Source organism: Dasypus novemcinctus, chromosome 20 (genome assembly GCF_030445035.2).
Source record: "Dasypus novemcinctus isolate mDasNov1 chromosome 20, mDasNov1.1.hap2, whole genome shotgun sequence".
NCBI classification, from domain to species: Eukaryota; Metazoa; Chordata; class Mammalia; order Cingulata; family Dasypodidae; genus Dasypus; species Dasypus novemcinctus.
The window spans coordinates 21,837,755-21,854,934 of record NC_080692.1 but is presented as its reverse complement, the minus strand read 5'-3'; the positions used below and the strand labels follow the sequence as shown (position 1 = coordinate 21,854,934).

The following is a 17,180-nucleotide window of genomic DNA, read 5'->3' as shown; positions in this document are numbered from 1 at the left end:
CTGGCCTGGGGAGCGGGTCTTGTTCTCCTTGTCCAGCCCACTCAATTTGCAGATGAGGACCCTGAGCCCCAGAGGAGGAAAGGAAGTTCAACGATCACCCAGGGAGTCGGGGCTGAGAGGTCACCAGGGACCTCTACTGACTCCCAATTCTGTTTTCATCTGGACTAGGAAAATTATTTACATTTGTGATCAGGGCCAGTTTTCATGAAAGTGGCTGGGTCTAGGAGCTTTTTAAAACCATCCAGGGGGTAGGCAGGGGCTCTTCCCAAGAGCCCTGCTTCTGCTGGGAGGAAACTAGTCTAAGCAAAGGGTGAGCCCTGTTGGAGCTCTTTGTCCCAATTTTGGCATCAGAAAGAATAACCGTACTTGATGGGGTAGCTGAGGAGCAAGTCAGCTCTCAGACATCAGCACTGCTTCCACTCTCCCTCTCAGCTGCTGTCCTCTCTTCTGTGCTCTGCGCTCTCCTAGCCTGGGCCCCACAGCCTCTCACTGGTCTCGTCTCCATCTTCCACACTGTCTTCAGACTGTCCTGGCTTCTTCAATTCCTAGCTGTGTGACCTTAGGCTGGTTACTTAACCTTTCTGAGTCTTGTGTGTAAATGAGGGCTGACAGTATCCCTCAGGATACTGACAGGTCATGGGATCAGTTAAGACACCCCAGTTGTGCACCTAGCACAGTACCTGATGCATGCAACTGCCTCAAGCATGTTAGATTCCTGGAACCAGTGATGACTCCTTATTACCTACCAAATACGGAATCAACTCCTTTGAAGGTCCGGGAAGAATTTATTGATTCCTGTTATGTGGATATTGTTGTGCTGGGTCCTCTGGTTACGGGACGAATGAGCTGTGGTCCCAGACCATGCCGCACATTCAGCTGGGGCTAGACGTGTGTAACCAAGTTCAAGGCAGTGTTGAGCTATGTATCAGCAGCAAATGCCTAGGGCCGTGGGGACACAGGGAATAAGCAACCTGTCTCCTTGGCATTACCTCCGGGGCCCTCCAGCCCTGCCCGCTTCCAGCCCTTCTTCTCACTCTACCCTTGTGTCCATGCCTACTGTTCTCTTACTCGTATATTCCCAAACACATCCTGCACTTCCGGCACCCTCTGCTTCTCAACAGCCCTGGGGGATAGTGCACGCTGGTCATTTTGCCCGAAGCTGCCTCCTTCCTCTCCTCACTGCCCAGTTCTACCTTCCTCCAGGGCCAGTGACATACGCCATCCTCCAGCAAGTCGATTTTCACCCACATCATTTTCCTTTATAGCTGTCATATTTTTCTTTAGAAAAAAAAAATTTATTATTTAAGTAATATATGTTTATTGTTAAAAAGTTGTAAAATATAGAAAGCAGTAAAAAAAAAGAATATAAATCACCTATACTAACACTGCGGGGTATTACCTCCCAGTCTTTTCTCAGCGTGTGCGTGCACACATACACACACACACACACACACTTCTTATTGCCCTCTCCTCATTCTACCTTCCATTGTCCTTTGTCACAGCCATCCCGTCCGGTTAGACTGTAAGCTCCTTAAGGGTCAGGGCAGCGTGTCAGTCACTTTTCATCCCTGACACCTAGCACAGCATCTTGCACCAGGAGGCATTCATACATACTAGCTGAATAGAACAAATAGGTGAATTTGTTTGGCTTTGGAACTCAGCACTTAATATTTAAAGGAGAAGATTTGCTGTCCTGGGTTTGCTGCTCATTTAAAACTCCACACGCCACCCCTGAGCACGTGGTAAGCGCTGGCCAGCCAACCACCCTGCTGAGCCGCTGGAGAAAGGGACCCAGAAGCCAAAATGATGCAACAGGTGGCTGAGCCGCACGCCAGGGATGGAGTGTGTTCTGCATCGCGCTGCGTCCAGAAGCAACTCTAACCCCGTTACACGACTGAGGTCCTTTGACTTGCTTTAGAATGACACAGTTGATTCTGGCACATCTCCCTTTTTTCCTTTTAATCCTTTCTGTTCACAAACAGGGTTGGCGTTTCACCCAAGGGGAGTGGGTAAGACTTTCTTCTTTGAAAAGTCAGTTTTGGCTCTAAAATACTCTTTTCTTAGATTAAAATTCAAGAGGCTCTTGAGCTGGAAGTGGAGATTATGCAGGCTCTTTTCCAAAACCCTCAGTGTGGGGAGGCTGGGGCCAGGTCAGGAGGGGAATTCATTTAGCAGGTTTAAGGTGAAGCAGAGCCCACGAGAGCCAGGGCTTCAGGGGAGTAGAAGCAGGAAGAAGTGTGAGTGTGCATCAGGGTCCCTGCAAGCCATATGTGGGAAGCATGAGAGGCTGGCGGGAGGTGGCTTACCTTCCATTTGGGGAGAAAAATGTAGGAAAGTCATGTGGATGGCTAGCAGTGGAACTGTAGAAGCAGCTAGAAGGGAAGCAAGCCCATTTGCCGGCTGAGACTTTTATTTGAATAGGGTGGGAATGTTTGCTGTTCAGATGCCTTTTTTATTTAAAGGGTATGTGGCATAGCAGAAGCAATTTCCAGAATTAAATATCTCTGAGGGGATTTCGTTACAAGATCAAGGAAAAAGCCTGCAGTTTTGGCTTCTGATGAAAAGCATCTAAAACCAAGTACAATCAAAGAGAGCCCTTAAACAAGCAAATCATTGATTTGGGGGATGCAAAGAAATCTTGATTGGAGAGCCCCTTTCAGTGCAAGAAGGACGGGAGAGGAGATGAAGTATAACAAAATAATAACAATAAGGATAGTTAGCACTTCCTGGACACTGACGAGCCAGGCCCTGTGCTAAACACCTCACCCACTCTGTAACTTAGAGTCCCCACCCCACAACAACTTTACGGGGTGGGTACTATTTTTACTATCCATGTTGAACAGAGGAGAAAACGGGCTCAGAGAGGTTAGGCAAGCTGCTGACGGGTGGAAAGTGGCAGACCTGAGAATTGAACCCACAGCTGTTTAAAGTCAAAGCCTAGAATTCTTAAAACACAGTGAGATCCATCCAGGGTCACAAGAGAAGTAAACACAGATTCCCTGAGTCTTGGTCGAAGGCTCGCTTCATGCACTCAGAGGGCACGCTGTCAAGTCGAAATGCTTTGGAGAAGAAGGCATCGCTGAGGATGATTAAGTGTGGGGTGGAAAGGTATTTGTGAGACACTGGCATCCCCAGGCCCAGCCCTTCACCAGCTGTCATCCGGTATCCGTAACCGCAGAGTGTCCTTATTACAGATAAGACAGCACCATCTTTGAAAGCCATGTAATAGCTTACATATGTCGCAAATAAGATATTAACTCATAAGAGATATGCATGGATCTCAGTCATCTTTGTAGGCTTTACAGCCCCATGTAAAAGTGTTCTATCATCCCTGTCTGGTTATTGCTGTTATTATCTCCGAGTTGATGGCGTGTCCAGGGAGTTCACCCGAGCCCAGCTTGCAGTAGTATCAAATGGCAACTGAGAACATAACCTGACTTGAATTTTCCGTCCTCACTGGGTCCCAGCAGCTGAAAGTTTGGAGCTTGGCTTGTGGATCTATTGCCGTAGAAATCCCGTGTGCAGGTGAGCTAGTTAGCTAGGTGTTGAGAGCATTTGCCCGCTTGCCTGTGCTGAGCTGGGTCTCGATGCTCGGCCCTGGCTGCCAGCAGCACGCTACTCTGCTGAGCACGGTTAGGGAGACGCTTAGGGGCCTGCGGGCATGATGGAGGGGCCCCAGGACGGGTGAGAGGCCAGGGGGAGAAAAGGCTCACAGGCTGCCGCGGGTTTCCCGGGCATTCCTCGCGCCCTTCCTAAATGGGATTTCCTTGAAGAACATTCCAGGTCCCTTCACTCTCTGAAGTCCCACCTCCTCCACCCAAGTCTTTCCCGACCATTGCAGCCCCCTCCCCCCCGGACCCACTTCTCACATCCCATAATGTGTCAGTCCCTCAGGCACCCCCTGCCTTGCATGACGAGCTTCATATTTTCTGGGAGGATGGGCCCTTTCTTCCCCATTTCCAGCCTTCTGTGACCTCTTCTGGTGACAATTATGGGATGGATTGTGCCATCTCTGATTGTCTGGTTGGTAAACTCCAGCTGGTCCCATAGAGGGTCTTTATTGTATCCGCATGTGATTTTTTTTTTTTTTTAAGATTTTATTTATTTATTTCCCTCCCTTCCCCTCCTCCTGCCCTGGTGTTTCTGCTGTCTGGGTTGTTCTTCTCATTTTCTCTCTTTTAGGATTCACCAGGATTTGCTCCTGGAGACCTCTGATGGGGAGAGAGGTTCCCTGTCAGTTGTGCCACCTCAGTTCCTGGTCTCTGCTGTGCTTCACCTTGGCTCTCCCCTTGTCTCTCTCTTTTTTTTTTTTTTTTTAAAGATTTATTTTTATTTATTTAATTCCCCTCCCCTCCCCCGGTTGTCCGTTTTCTGTGTCTTTTTGCTGCGTCTTGTTTCTTTGTCCGCTTCTGTTGTCGTCAGCGGCACGGGAAGTGTGGGCGGCGCCATTCCTCGGCAGGCTGCTCCCTCCTTCGCGCTGGGCGGCTCTCCTTATGGGTGCACTCCTTGCGCGTGGGGCTCCCCCACGCGGGGGACACCCCTGTGTAGCACGGCACTCCTTGCGCGCATCAGCGCTGCACATGGACCAGCTCCACACGGGTCAAGGAGGCCCGGGGCTTGAACCGCGGACCTCCCATGTGGTAGACGGACGCCCTAACCACTGGGCCAAAGTCCGTTTCCCAACCCTTGTCTCTCTTTTGATGTGCCATCATCTTGCTGTGTGACTCGCTTGCGTGGGGCACTGGCTCACCATGCAGGCACTTGTGCAGGCACTGGCTCACCATGTGGGCACTGGCTCACCACGCAGGCACTTGCGTGGGCACTGGCTCACCACGCAGGCACTCGCACGGGCACTGGCTCACCATGTGGGCACTGGCTCACTATGGGCACTCGCGTGGGCACTGGCTCACCACGCAGGCACTCACGTGGGCACTGGCTCACTGTGGGCACTCGCGTGGGCACTGGCTCACCACGCAGGCACTCACGTGGGCACTGGCTCACCATGCAGGCACTCACGTGGGCACTGGCTCACTATGGGCACTCGTGTGGGCACTGGCTCACCACGCGGGCACTCACGTGGGCACTGGCTCACCACGTGGGCACTTGTACAGGCACTGGCTCACCACGCAGGCACTCGCACGGGCACTGGCTCACCACGTGGACATTCGCGTGGGCACTGGCTCACCATGTGGGCACTGGCTCACCACGTGGACATTCGCGTGGGCACTGGCTCACCACGCGGGCACTCACGTGGGCACTGGCTCACTCTGGGCACTCACGTGGGCACTGGCTCACCGTGCAGGCACTCGCACGGGCACTGGCTCACCACGTGAGCACTCACACGGGCACTGGCTCACCACGCGGGCACTCACGTGGGCACTGGCTCACTCTGGGCACTCACGTGGGCACTGGCTCACTATGGGCACTCACGTGGGCACTGGCTTGCTGTGCGGGCACACTTTCTCTTCTTCTTTTTCATCAGGAGGCCCCAGGAATCGAACCCATGTCCTCCCATATTATAGGCAGAAGCTCTATCACTTCAGCCCCATCCGCTTCCCCATGTCATGCTCTTAATGAACTTCCCACTTGGCTCTGAGTGCTGTCTCTCCATCCAGAATATACGCTCTTTGAGAGCCAGGCTGGTCTCTACTGAGAGCCAGGCTGGTCTCTACTGAGCTCAGCCTCTACCTAGAGTGTCTTCCTGGTCTACCTCGGGTTCTCGGCATCAGTGCATTGCTCAATACTGTGCGAAGGCCCAGTGCCCAAACCAAAGCAACTTCCTCTGATGCTCGTTGCACACATCATACCCTTTACTTTTCTTTCACTGCAGTCACTGCAATTTGTACTGTATATTCTTTTATCGTTCCCGGCTGTCTTCAGAGCACCTCGCACAATGCCTAGAAGTTGGGGCGGGGTGGATCGGTAAAGCCTCATTCAGAACATGCCATCTGAATGAAGCAGCCTGGGCTCTGTAGGCAAGGGCAAGCAGGCAGCACAGAGTCAGCGCCTGCGGCACGCGGTGGCTTCCTGAAAGCCTCGGCCATAAGGATAAGTGAGGCTGACCTCTGTCAGCCGTGTGGAATAACGGCAGTCAGGGGCCTGGGTCAGGCATTTTCCTGCACCAAGGTTGATTTTCTGTGTATTCCGGAGAAAGTCTTGTAACTGTTGAAGGTGAGGTGTCATTTATTGCCCTAACATCTGGTCCCTGCCTACCTGTCCAAATGTATTTCTCATTAATTTGGTTTAGCTAGGCCAATCTTCTCATTAAAAAATTTCCCCTTACTGCAAAAGGAATAGATTGTAATAACAAAAGTACTAGAGAATTTGGAAGAAAATGAAAAATCATCTCTGAGATAACCATCCAGAAATAGCATTTTGTGTATAGCCTTAAATCTTTTTTTTTTTCCTCCTCTAAATGCATTTGACCTTAGATTCCTGGCATCAGCAGCTGGGGGCAGGGCAGAGCATCTTCCTCCTCACGTTTTCCCACCTCGTGGCTGTTGAAGGCTGCTGCCCGGGAAGCCACTAGAGGGTGGCACCTCCGCACGTGGCTGCTCCTGGCGTCCTGGGAAGTGGTGCCAGCAGGGTACCAAGAGGTGGCTTAGGGAGGCACCATCTCCTTCCAGCACTTTTCGCTATCTGAAAGTGCTTCCTGGCCTTATATATTTATTGTTCGTCTCTCCCCATTAACACATAAGCTCCGTGAGGACAAAAGCCTTTCAGTTTTGCCCATTGCTGCCTCTTTGGCACCTCAAACAGGACCTGCCCCGAGAAGATGCTCAGCAAATATTCATCGACTACGTGAACCCCGAGTGCTGTGCTGCCTCATACAGTCTAGGAAGCACCACGAACACTTGGCCTCAAATGAATTGTGCCTAGGAGCCGCGCAGAGGCCACATTCACTGGCAGCGTCCATCTGCTCCGTCAGCTCTCGTGAGGGTTTGGGTTTTGGCCTTAGCATACAGTATGAGCTATAAATTCCATTCCCGTTGGCTATTGCTGCTGCTACCTCCCGTAATTTTCAAGCCCACGCTCACATCGTGCTACTTAACACTTGGCCAAGGCAGTCTACAAAATTCCTTTCCGTGTTCACAGTCCAACTGCCCTAGGTAAGGAAGTCCATCTTCCCCCAAAGTCTGTTCCTTCTCCAGCCTGTCAGCCTGTTCTCCTTAGGATCCTTAGGCTTCCTATAAATTCCTTATGCATGTCTTTCTTAGGTAGTGTGTGCTTCTGGCCACAGTTCTGCATCTCTCTCCTCCAGGCTGAGCTGCCATAGTGCAGACAGTATCTGGGAATGGATGCAGAAAGCTTCAGGACTACTGCCAAGAGCCGAGGCTTCTGGGAAGGGTTGTCCAGCTAGACCTGGGGCCCCTTCTCAGGCACTGGGCTGCATGTGCGCTCAGGATTTGGCTTGCGCCGCTGACTTCCCACTGCTCTCCTGCCACCATCCTCCTCCTCTCCAGCACCTGAAGGTGGGTGGGAGAGGCCTGTTTTCTTCTGTAGCCTTACAGCCCTACTGAGAGGAACGTTTTCCCCAAATTCTGTCCCCCAAAAACCTGCCACTGTGATCTCCAGAGAAAAACAAGGTGTGATTCATCTCTTGTGTTCCCAAGGTGGGTAGCATCCAATCCCCAGGAGCGGAATTGTCCTCCAGATGTAAAGAAATACCTGTCCACTGAGCCGGGCCCGCGAGGAGAGGGAGGCAACACAAGGTGGACACGCTGCCAAGCACATTACCACTTCATCCTCGTCGTGGGGCCCTGCCGGTGTGCACGCCTTTGGCGCTGCTTTTCATATTCATGGGGATCTGCACCTCGGGTCTGAGAAGCTGAGCTCATTAGACCCGCCATTGCTTCTCAGCCCTACTGAGAACATTGTTTCTTAAATACTTGATGGCAGGGCTCTCTTCCACCCCCTCGGGGCAGATGGTGAATAAGTGGCTATCCCCAGAGTTGGTCTGAGAAAGGTCTGTTTCTCCAGCTTTTATACATGTTGGCAGAAGCGCCTGGAACATTCGCTGGCCTTTCTGTGGCCTGGCCCCTCCACAGCCCCTTCCCCCACCCGGGAGATGCCTCCATGGAGCGTGTTCCCTCCCTCCTGCTCTTTCCCCCGCTCTCTGACAGCTCCCCTAGCGAGTGTGTCTGCAGCCCCGCTGCTCACATCCACTGTCTCATCAGGTACCCCTCCAGCGGGGGAGCCTGGGAGGAAACAGCCCCACTTTTTCAGAGAAAAGGGCCTGCTTCCCACGGTCACATGATACTGAAGAGAGCACTTGAACCTGAGCTTTGATGCTGGTCAGAACCTCCCTACAGCACCACATTGCTCCTGGCCTCTGGAAAGAGGGGCCTGGGGCAGATCAAGGATGGGGAATGCGGAGGAAACTCAGCTGGAGGCTGGATGGGACAGTGGCTGGAAACTGTGGGCTCAGATGATGAGTAGGGTTGTCTCTGCAGGCTGGATTCTCTGCTGTCCCTGTTCTCTCATTTGCTTCCAGCCACTAAAATTCATGATACTAATATGCTATCTAAATTCAGTGATTCTCCCAGGACTGTGACTTGGGAGAACATGTCTGAATCTAGCCCTTTGGGTGGTCCCTTGCCCCATCTCAGCTTAGCGCCTTTTATGCTAAACAGGTTGTTGGTTTGATTTTCTGCTTCAGCTCGGAGGAGAGAGCATGGGTTTGCATTCATTCTTTTATTCTTTCTTTTACATAGATTTATTTATTTAGCTTCATCGATGTGCAAGATATTCTGCTAAGGGCAGGGAATGAGACATGGTCCCTTCTCTCGAAGTGTTTGCAGTTTGTGCTTATGCGTGCTCACCTATGATGGGGCAGGATAAACGAGTGAATCTCTATCGTGGATAATTCCTACAGCAGAGGGAAGCCTGGGAGACGGTGGAAGAGAAGAAGAGCAGTATGTCAGACTGAGGTCAAGGATGACTTCCCGGAGGAAGCGCCATTGGGATGAAGTTTACGTTTGAGTAGGATTTAGCCAGGCACAGACGAGGGGATAAGCATGCCAGGTGAGCAACACTCTGTTTGAATGTGCCAAGGCACCTAAGAGCTGAGAGGATAGGAAATAATCTGCAGGGAAGAGGATGTGGTGGGGTGGGAGAAGAGAAATCTAAGCAGGTGTTGGTGGTCCGACGTGTTTACAGTTTATCCCGAAAGCAATGAGAAGGCACAATCCGGTCTGCATCCTAGAGAGAGCCCTTTGTCAGGGCTGTCATAGCTTTGTTTAACGTTTTTGGAAAGCAGTTTGGTAATGTGTATTAAGAGCCGTAAAACTACACACAAAATACTCTTTGGGAATTATAATAATGACAATAAAGCACCTACTGTGGTTTGCACCAGCTGTTCTTATATGCTGCACACATTATTTTGTTTAATCCTCACAACAATTCTGCGAAGTCAGAATCATTAGCTCCATTTTGCAGATAAAGAAACTGAGATTTTAAAGAGCCAGTGAGATTTAAGATTGAAGCCAAAATATTACTAATTAGCTGTTTCCTAGGACAAATTACTTAGCCTCTGCAAAACTATTTCTGGAGATGTTACTATTTTTAAAAATAATGCAAACCAGAATTAAATGTAAGCCCCTCTTTACTGGATCATTCACACTCTCGGGTTTACCTCAATCTTAAACATTTGAGTGTAGCTTCTGCTTCAAAACTGAAGTCAGTAAGCCAGGATCAAATGGTGTGGAGAGTTATTGGAAGGTGACTTCACTCTGGGGTGCTCCTCTGAGAGTTGCGTGTCCCTGTGGTTTTTGATGTATACAAGTATATGGCTCTTATCACGTCCTCTACCTCCATTATTGTATCTTACCCCCCTGCTAGTTGGTCCGCTCATTGAGGAAAGGAGCAGACTTATATATTTTATCTTTGTATCTCCCATGGCATCTGCCTGGCTCAGTGCTTTCCTCGTGGCTGGGCAGAGCCCAGGGGTCGGTGTTTCTGGAAGCAGCTGGAACATTGTGATCCAAGGGGAAGTGGGTCTTAGAGATAAGAGCGAAGAGTTGGGGGTATGGGGCAGGCACCAAAGAGATATATACTTAGGGCTGGAAACTCATAAGAGGAAGTTTGGAACTAAGGGCATCTGGGAGAATGTATTCAATAGAAAATATGCAAAATGTTCTCATTAGTTTTGAGTCAAGGGAGTTGTCGTGGGTCAGGTTCCCCAGAAGCAGATCCAGAGAACGAGGGCCCACATGCAAGTGCTTTATTAAGGAAGTGCTCCCGGAAGGACGGTGTTATTAGTCAGCCAAAGGGGTGCTGATGCAAAATACCACGAATTGGTTGGTTTTTATAAAGGGTATTTATTTGGGTAGGAGCTTACAGATACCAGGCCATAAAGCATAAGTTACTTCCCTCACCAAAGTCTATTTCCATGTGTTGGAGCAAGATGGCTGCTGACATCTGCAAGGGTTCAGGCTTCCTGGGTTCCTCTGGGCTCAGCTCTTCTGTTTTCTCCACAAGGTCAGTTCAATGTCAGGTGAACGGCTCTGTCTCTCTCTCTGGGGTTTCTGTGTTTAAGGAGCTGTCTCTATTCCTTCGTGTTCTTCTCCTGGCTCAGGACCTCCCTTCCTGGGGCTGGCTTCTCTTTTCTCTGTGTGGTGACATCCTGGGGCTCCAGCTTAAGGCTTCAGCATCAAACTCCAACATCAAAACCCCAACATCGGAAACCCTCAACTCTGTCCCTTGCCATGCCTTTTACCTGTGAGTCCCCACCCACCAAGGGGCAGGGACTCAACACCCTACTGATGTGGCCCAATCAAAGCCCTAATCATAACTGAATCATGCCCAGGTTCAGACCAGTTTACAAACATAATCCAGTATCTATTTTTGGAATTTATAGCTATGTCAAACTGCCACAGATAGGAAAAGGCAGGGGGGAAGGGCCAGGTGGGGCGCTCCCTCAGGCGCAGTTCCAGCCCCAGCTGGTCCCACAAGAGTGTTCTGAGGTGGAAGTTACACCTCAGAGTTTGTCCCCTGTAGACGCAGGGAACTGGGCTTTCTCAGCTCTGCGCCAGTCAGCCATTGGAGGGGGCGGGGAACATCGGGGCACTTCCGGCTCTGCCCGCGTGGGCACAGTGGCTCCTGCAGCCCAAGGGCCAGCCTTCTGAGAGTCACCAGTGTTGGGAGTCCGAAGCAAAGACACCCAGAGGTTGGCAGGGGGTGCACAAATCTGGGAGCTGGGTGGAGCCTCGACAGTGCCAGCAGCCTCCGCTGTGCCCGCCTTATACTACAGCGTTTCCATGCCTCTAACGCCCATGATCTTATGCAACTTCCTCATCTGTAAAGAGGGGACAGTGTTACTTTATTGCTTATATTCAGAATGATCGCAAAAACAAAACACAACAAATAAATCAAACACGATAGGATCTATAGGCTCATGCTGACAATGATAAAACATCCAGCCAAGCCAGGTGTGGTCGCCGCGGCTTTCTCTTCCAGGCCCAGAGCACGTGGACCTCTCCGGGGTGCTTGTCTTGCAGGCATCAATACTGACAGCCTTTTGAAAAGAGCTTGTTCCTGTTGGGAAGAAAGCAGGCACTTTTAAAATGTTGATAAATTTTGCAGCAGTTTCTTTAATATATACCAGCCACCTTGAAATATGTCTAATTAACCACCAGATATCATGCTGTGGCTGTGTTAGGCTTTGATGTGCCCATCAGCATCGGCAGGGAAATATTGGGAAGCTAATCACAATAGGACTTAGCTCTTATGAAATGCCTTTTATCTTCAAAGTGGCTTACAGCCACTAATTACTACAGGAATTAGGGTGAACAGCAACTGTCTCACGGAGACCTCAAACCATTACCAAGGGCCTTTCCTGAAGCTGATAATAGCACAAGAGACGTGTGAAGGGGAATGTTTAATAATAGTTGTCCAGTCCTGGAAGAGTTATTTTACAGAGGTAGGAGACAGCTGTTCCCTGTCTCCCTGGAGGCTAGAAAAGGAAATTGGACCTAATTTGAGGAGAAAGGATGCGAGATGAAGCAGTTGCATAAGCTACAGCAGGCGGCAGAATGGTCAGATCGCCCTTCTCAAAGGCACACGGGCCCCTTGATGCCGGCTGAGTGGGGCACACTCGCCCTCGGGGTGGCCTGGAGTGGGAGAGGCAAATGGACGGGCCTCCTGACTGCATCTCTTCAAGTCATACTTTTTTTGTGTTTTGCTTTTTTGTTTCTTAGTTTGTTTGATTAGAATATCATCAAAGCCAACTTGATTTCCCTAATAGGGAACACTTGGAAGGCACCTGCCCCCACCCCCATTTGAGGAAAGTGAGAGGACACTTAAGAACCTGGACAGTGGTCACGAGCCGGTAAGCGAGGGTGGAGGACTCAGGCAGCCTGGCCTTGAGCCCAGGTGTCCTTTTCCGCCTTGGTAAGAGGTCTGTCAGCTCAGGGGTGACATTTGTCCAAAGCCCCCTGCCCCATTTGTCAAAGAAGCCAATAGCAATCTCACACAGAGAAGGCAAAGTCTCCTCCCTGGACTGGTTTGGATCTGGTGCCAAATGCTTTGAGCTGGAGGACTGGGGTGGTGAATGGGGCTCTGGACAGCAGCTCAGGGTCTGTCTTTGCTCCTCACTGTCCTGGCCTCACCAGAGGGGGCACAGGAGGGGCACAGCTCTGAATAACTGGCAGTTCACCCGTGAAACCCCGACGTTTGGTCGGGATGGGTTTCATCCTGGGCCCTCCCGTGTGGAATACAGTGGCACCAGCCACTTTCGCCCGTTCAAAAAGCCCTGGGGTGCAGAGTTCCCCTCTCAGGACACCCTGGACAGAGGGTGGGAGTATTTACACCATGGGAAGCGGCAGATGGTACAAATCAGGGCTTCCCTCTCTACCTCACCCCCAGAGACCTGGTTGTTAAATATTTACCATCACACGGCTACTCTCTGATTCACTCTCAAGGGTCATTTAAGCAGCCAACATGTGTTTATTGAGCATCTGTTACATGCAAGGTACCAGGCCGGGAATTGGTCGGACATTTATTCATTGAAATGATCAAATATTAATTTCACACCTACTAAGAATTATTGAGATGGAGCCTCTGACTTCAAGGGAGAAATAAAACATATCATGTATGCTTGAAACACTAACAAGCCAGCAAAGCAGTCTGTCCTAATGCCTAAAGCATGACAGAGACAGGAAGAGAGTTTGGCAGTTCCTCAAAAGGTTAAACATTGAGTTACCATAAGACCCAGCAATTCCACTCCTAGGTATAGTCCCAAGAGAAGTGAAAACATATGTCCACACAAAAACCTGCACATGAATATTCATGGAAGCATAATTCTTAATAGCCCCAAAGTGAAAACAACCCAAGTGTTCATCAACTGATGAACAGATGAATGAAATTTGGTATTCCATAAATGGAATATTGTTCAGCCATAAAGAGGAATAAAGTACTGATACATACTGTAGCATGGGTGAACTGTGAAAGCGGTACCCTGAGTGAAAGAAGTCAGTCACAAAGGACCACATACCATATGACTTCATACATATTAAATGTCTAGAATAGACACCTCTATAGAGATAGAAAATAGATTTGTGATTGTCTAGGACTAGAGGAAAGGGGGGATTGTGGGGCAGTGGCTAAGTGGTACAGGTTTCTTTTGGGGGTGATAAAAATGTTCTAAAATTGACTGTGGTAATGATCACGTAACTCTATGAATATACTAAAAGCCTTGAATTGTATCCTTTAAATGGGTCAATTGTGTGGCCCAGTTAAAGCTGCTAAAATAAAATTTAAAAATCAACAAGAAAGGAAGTAAGTACTCAGAGGTACAGGGGAGGAGGAAAGCGGTCCCGGCGGGGTGATCAGGGTCTCAGAGAGGTGCCTTCGAACAAGGCCCTGAAGGCACATCCAATAGTGACAGAAGAAAGGACCCAAAGAAAGTGTTCTTGCAGGAGGGAGAAGGAATGGAAAAACTTGCCTTTGTTAAGGTCCAGAAAACAAATGCAGATCCCTTACGAACCAGTCTTTCCTCTTTCCTCTTGGGAGTGGTAAGTTTGAGTCACAGCCCTGCTTGCTTCGTGACCTGGGACAAGTCACTTAACCTCTTGGAAGCTGAGATTTTCATGGATCCAAGAGAAATAAGACAGCCAGTCCTGGCAGCCTCACCCAGGAATGACTGATCAAAGGGGCAAGAGTTCTTTTTAAAATGCCGGGTGCAAAGTGTTTGTGGCCTTATGAGTTTATATGCCTCTCGTTATTTCATTAACCTCCCAAGGAGTCATCTCACAATCAGTTTTTAACAAGAAAGGATAATACAGAAAAATGCCTTAGAAAATTAACTGGCAGCTGACTTACCAACAGCCTACTATGTGCCAGAAAGGGTTTCCAAGTGCTCTATGTGTTTTATTTTAATTTGGTTAGTCTGCCCATCAGCCTTATGAAGTAGGTATGGTCATTGTCGGCATGTTACAGATGGGGAAACTGAGGCATAGGGAGGTTAACTAATTTGCTCAAGGTCAAACAGCCAGGAAGTGATGGAGCCAGGATTTGAACCTAGGAAAATGTGGCTCTTACCACTCTTCTTTCTTGCCTTCCCGCTGCTAAAGTAGAGTGGGGCCCCTCTTTTCCGTGAGGACAAAGAGAGTTGGAGTCCCATGGTCTTCCTTTCTCTGCTCTGTCCTCCAGCCTCCCCCACCCCACCACCCACATTCTCTCCCTAATAAAAAGCAGGGTTCCAGCCTGTGCACTCTGCCATGCGCACGGCCCGGGTGCTCTCGTCTCCCCACACCCCTTACCCTGTAGCAGATGCTGCCACTGCCCGCCCACATCACTGGGGTCTGACCACTTCCATGAGCTCTGGCAACTTCCAGCCGCAAGGATCCGTGCCACTGCCTGGGGGTGTTCTCCAGAGCCTCCGTACACATGGCCAGCTGGAATGCTGGGGGATCTAAAGGCATCCTGTGACCATGGGCTTGGTATAGAAATGCCCCAGCTCCTTTGCCCCTTGGGTTGGAAAATGGGCATGCTCTACACCAAGCTGCAGGGTTTCCTGGAGCCCTTAAGCCCAGTTCCCCACAGCGGGTCATCCAGGAGCTGACTGGATAATGCACTGCTGCTGGGCTGCCTGCCTTCCCTTCCCTGTCTCACTTCCTATTCCCCCAGCCGTGTTTCCTGACCCTTCTAAATAAACTGCTTTCACTGTGATCCTTGTCTCAGGGTTTGCCACGACATCTCCCACCTGAGGCCTTGATTCTTTCTTTTTTTATTTTATTCCCGCCCCTCCCCGTTTTCTGCTCTGTGTCCATTCGCTGCATGTTCTTCTGTGACCGCTTCTATCCTTATCAATGGCACCAGGAATCTGTGTTTCTTTTTTGTTGCGTCATCTTGCTGTGTCAGCTCTCTGTGCATGCAGCGCCATTCCTGGGCAGGCTGCACTTTCTTTCGCGCTGGGCAGCTCTCCTTACGGGGTGCACTCCTTGCGCGTGGGGCTCCCCTACACGGGGGACACCCCTGCATGGCAGGGCACTCTTTGCACGCATCAGCACTGCGCATGGGCCAGCTCCACACGGGTCAAGGAGGCCTGGGGTTTGAACTGGGACCTCCCATGTGGTAGACGGACGCCCTAACCACTGGGCCAAGCCCACTTCCCCCTCGATTCTTTCTTAACTTGTGTCTTCCTGGGGGCCCAGAGTGTGCCATTCCACAATGAGCATCTGCATTCGTTCGCATTAGAGCTCCCTTCAAAACCCTTTGCTCAGCAACTCTTCTGCCCCCTCTGCAGTTTGACAAAATCCACGGATTTTTTTCCCTTGTAGTCTGTTTATTTTTACTTTAGGAGGCGCTGGGAACCAAACCCAGGACCTCCCATGTGGGAGGTGGGCGCTCAGCTTCTTGAGCCTCACCCACTCCCTGCTCATTTGTTTTTGCTCATTGTCTGCTCGTTGTTTTGCTTGTTGTTCTTGTTCATTGTCTGCTCATTGTTTTTGCCCGATGTCTGCTCATTGTCTGCTTGTTGTTAGGAGGCACCGGGAGCCAAACCTGGGACCTCCCATGTGGAAGGTGGGCACTCAACTGCTTGAGCCACATCCATTCCCCCCACTCCCCCACCCCAATCTTTTTGCCTTCATGTGACTTTGCTGGCTCAAAGTTAATTGGTAGAACTTCAGAGCACTGCTGCATATGAGTATTCCCCCCAGGAAGCTTGGGTAACTAAAGAGATTTGAAGGGATCCTGAAGATGCTTTTTGGGCTATTGATTTCCTAACTGTCTGCTGCAGGAGGGGTTCATGGGAGAGGAGGGTGACTCAGCATCTGCTTTCAAGTTTGCAAAGGGCCTGGTGTGGAGGGAGGTGCCAGCTGCTCTCCACTTCTACCGAGCCGAGTCAGGGGAACCCTTAGGAGGGATTTAGGTTTGATCTGTGAACTTTCTGATCGCAGCCGTTACTAAGCTGCTGGAATTACTTTGGAAGTCTGGGAAATCTTGCTGGAAATGTTTAAGGGCTGGATAATTACCATCTGTGTATGAAGGCTTTTTTGGAACCATTCTGGAGGAAGAAAGTGGTCTGTAAGCTCTCACTGAGGCAGGCAGGTAGAAAATACTGTCTCTTTTTTTCCTATTGCAATGGCCTTTTCCCTTTGCCTTGGGGATACCCCCGCCATTTCCCCTTTTATGGCTCTTACTGTCTGTTAATGAAAAATCTTCCAGGCAAAAAGCTGTGTCCAGCCCTGAGCGTAGGCTTCCCTGGGCTTCATCCATATGCAAGATAGATGACGTGATCTCGTGATAGGGCTTCCGAGGCAGGTGAGTATAGGAAACAGGGAGGGCGGCTGCTCAGAATAAAGCCGTTTAAGAGCTGGGAGCCCCCTGGTCAGAGCACAGCCACGAGACCCCCCCTGGAAACCCCTTGTGGGAAGGCCGCTGCCTGAGAACTCAGCTGTACCTGTTACAGCCAAAAAGCTGGGGGTCCCCCTTGACAGGGCGAAGGGAGGGGGGGGAAGGCCTGGAAAATGCCTACCCTGGGGCCCCCTGCCCGTGAGTCGCCCTGTAGCAAGCCCGCACCCTTGCCGAGTCATACAATCTCGTCTTGTTTCTTAACGAACTCCACTCCCTTGCCTACCCTATGGTGTGTCCTTAAATTCTTGTTTGCGACATAGCCAAGAACCCAGAGCACTCTGCTAACACTTCCACTTGATTTTTTTTTTAAGATTTCTTTTTAT

General features: G+C 50.2%; 1 protein-coding gene across 3 annotated transcripts in view; it reads left to right on the top strand.

Moving 5' to 3' along the window:
• Positions 1-17,180, top strand: part of CRACR2A (calcium release activated channel regulator 2A) — a 198,735-nt gene that overhangs the window by 91,149 nt on the left and 90,406 nt on the right. Inside the window, exon 1 of one of the 3 annotated variants that reach the window (XM_071210126.1) lies at positions 8,788-9,024. The exons of the other annotated variants lie outside the window; for them this stretch is intronic. The gene's annotated coding sequence lies outside the window, so the exon portion shown is untranslated. Of the gene's footprint in view, positions 1-8,787; positions 9,025-17,180 lie in introns of those variants that run through there. 3 annotated transcript variants of the gene reach the window in all.